Source organism: Cottoperca gobio, chromosome 19 (genome assembly GCF_900634415.1).
Source record: "Cottoperca gobio chromosome 19, fCotGob3.1, whole genome shotgun sequence".
In the NCBI taxonomy this organism is placed as follows: domain Eukaryota; kingdom Metazoa; phylum Chordata; class Actinopteri; order Perciformes; family Bovichtidae; genus Cottoperca; species Cottoperca gobio.
The window spans coordinates 7,946,828-7,949,872 of record NC_041373.1 but is presented as its reverse complement, the minus strand read 5'-3'; positions in this window follow the sequence as shown (position 1 = coordinate 7,949,872).

The window sequence follows — 3,045 nt, the reverse complement described above, 5'->3', positions numbered from 1 at the left end:
CCAGTAGATAAGTCTAAACAGTTAGCTTAGCTACTTAATGTAGCTGAGCTAACGGTTAAATGTGCTAAAGGCAATGGATAAACAGTGGACAGTTAGCTAGCTAAAATGATTGGATACATGATTGAAACAGCTAAAAGCTAATTATTGAAAAAGAACAGAAAGAAAGGATAAATGGTAAGGATAGAGGTAATGTAACGGTAGCAAGTGGATATTGCTATTACAATAGATAGTTGAAAAAGCTTAAACAAAAAATAAAATAAAAAAACAAAATGCAGTTGAAATTGCAAACTAAAAGTATTTGGATAAATAATAAAAAGATTATTGCATAAACACTTGAAGTAGTTAACGTTAGCTGAAAGTAATGAATACATGGTTTAAATAGTTCAGAGTAATGTGTATTACAGGTTAAATTGTTAAAGTAGTTAGCATAGCTAAATGGTTTAATGTCCAGCTTCTTAGGTTTAGGCAACACAACTACTTGGTTAGAAAAGATCATGGTTTGGGTTCAAATATTCACTTTCTGACAGAAAGCCCTGGAGGCTGACTTCTCCCATGCTTACCAGTCCTTGAAAAGTCTTTGTATTCCTAAAATATTAAACTACTGAGGTTGCTGTCAAAGAACACCACTAGCATTTGGACCCAGTAGGACTTCAGGCAGTCAAACCTCTGTGGCCAATAACACATCCATTTATTTGCAGGACACATTGTTGCTTCCTGCATTCTGCATCTGTGCTGTTAGATACATTAAACATTATCACTGAAGGTAGACAAAGCATTTCCCTTTTTGGTTTTGAATTTACACCATGCCTCTTGGTTTCCACATGTTGTACAGGGGGGGGGGCTGATTTATCTACAAGGCCACAACACATTCATGCAGCTATTTCACACATTGGAAAGCAAAACATGAGAGACTTAGTTTCAATATTGTCCTACACTTCCGCTTTTATCTTATTATTTACTTTATCTCACAACAGTTGACGGTCTACTCTAGACTGAAGGACACAACTAGAGGAGTATAGCCTGAAAAGACTGAAATGCTGTCAAACAGGATGTAAATCACTTTTCAGTAAGGCAGTAGTGCCATCTAGCTAGTTGTTAAACGCAATTTCCCCCTTATAACTACACAAGGACATTTTATATAAAACACAAATCCTTCTTCATGGAATATTGGTTTCACAATAATATTGCGTTGGTGTACATTATTTAATAGGGGTGGTTTTCACCTTATTTATGAAGATTTTTTCTGTCAGAATATAATATCCCTATGACAATGGGTGGATTATGAGACAATAGGCCCCTGGGTACAGACAAGCAAAAGGCCCCAAAACCAACTATTTTTCTTGTTGTTTTGTGTCACTTTGTAATTGTTTTGGTCTTTTTGTAGTCTCTTTGTGTCTCTTTGCAGTCGTTTTATGTTTCTTTGTGGTCTTTTTGAGTCTCTTCCTGGTTGTTACGTGTCTGTTGGAGGGCCGTTTTTTTGGGAAAAGGCCAGGGGGGAGACTTTGTGCCGGGTAGGCCTGTTCAGTAATCGATCAATGCCCTGGGAATTATAATATTATTATAATGTCCCAAAATTGCATTTGTTATTTCCAACATACACTCTCACTTAAAAAATATTTAAGAGTGATGTTATTACTGATAATAAAATTAAAAAAATAATAATAAAAAAAATAATAATAATAATAATAATAATAATAATAATAATAATAATAATAATAATAATAATAATAATAATAATGAGAGTGTTGTCTTGTTTTAGAGGGATGTGTGGTTTGGTATCCTGGAAAATAATTCACAAAAAAACTCTAATGAGTTCAAACAAATTCCAATTACATTTGTATCTTGTATCGTCTTAAGAATCTATTATTTAGATCTTTATCCCCTCCCCTTTAACTTTAGCGTCAAACATTGTTTTTGTTTTTCTTCCCTTTATTATATGTTTCCTTTTGTATATGTTATGTAATCGTATGTCTTTTGAGATATACATCAATGGTCTATCTCTTGAAGTGGATTTCCTGGTAAACACCCTTGAAAATGTCTTGTCTTTGAGTCAGTGACTGAGAGGAGAAAAGTAAATTAAATTAAAGAAATCTCTCTACATTACCTCATCTGTACAGTGTATGATGAGTAAAACCATTATCGCAATATATAAAGTAAAAAGAAACATTAATTACTTACAAGACACCACCAATCCATCAAGTGTAAAATCATATATTGCAACTTGCTTAATTTGTCACTTATCTGTGATATTTGTTTTACCTGAATACACTTTGTAGTTACTATTTTCTATGGTGCTATTTCTCAAGACAGGATATAAAAGAAAGATGTATACATTGAATTTTAAAAGAGTAACATGTAACATAAAAATAAATTAAGGTTACTTATTTATACTATGCATCTGTTGTTGTACTTCCATTTACTGCTGCATACTTCAATTTCCCTGTTTGGGATTAATAAAGTTTATCGTATTTTATTTTATTTATCCCTCATACAGTACATGATGAATGATGATGTTTAATTACATTTATTTCCCAATATTTAGAATTTAAGAAGAAAAGGTCACAAAAGAGCCACAAAAAAAAAATGTCCACACCTGCATTAATAATCTCATTATTAATACAAAATGTTTTATAGATTAGTACGGGACAGTGGTGGAAGAAGCACTTTTACATAAATACAAGTATTATCAAACATTGACCTAAAGTATTAAAAGTACACATTAGACAGAATTCACTCTTACACAGTGATATTATTATCATATATATACATTTGATTATATTTGATTATTTGATGCATTACAAGAAAAAGTGTAATGTAGCTGATCTAGAGCTCATTTTAACTGCATTATGTACTGTTGTGTATATTTTATTTGTTCTTCACATGTTCTGTATGTGTGTAATTCTAATCTAAAAAATAATAGAAACTTTAGCCATCAGTTACTGAGTTATTGAGTCAAAATTACAATATTTCCCTCTGAAATGTAGCAGAGTAGAGGTATAAAGTAACAGAAAATGAAAATACTCAAGTAAAGTACCTTGAGTAAAT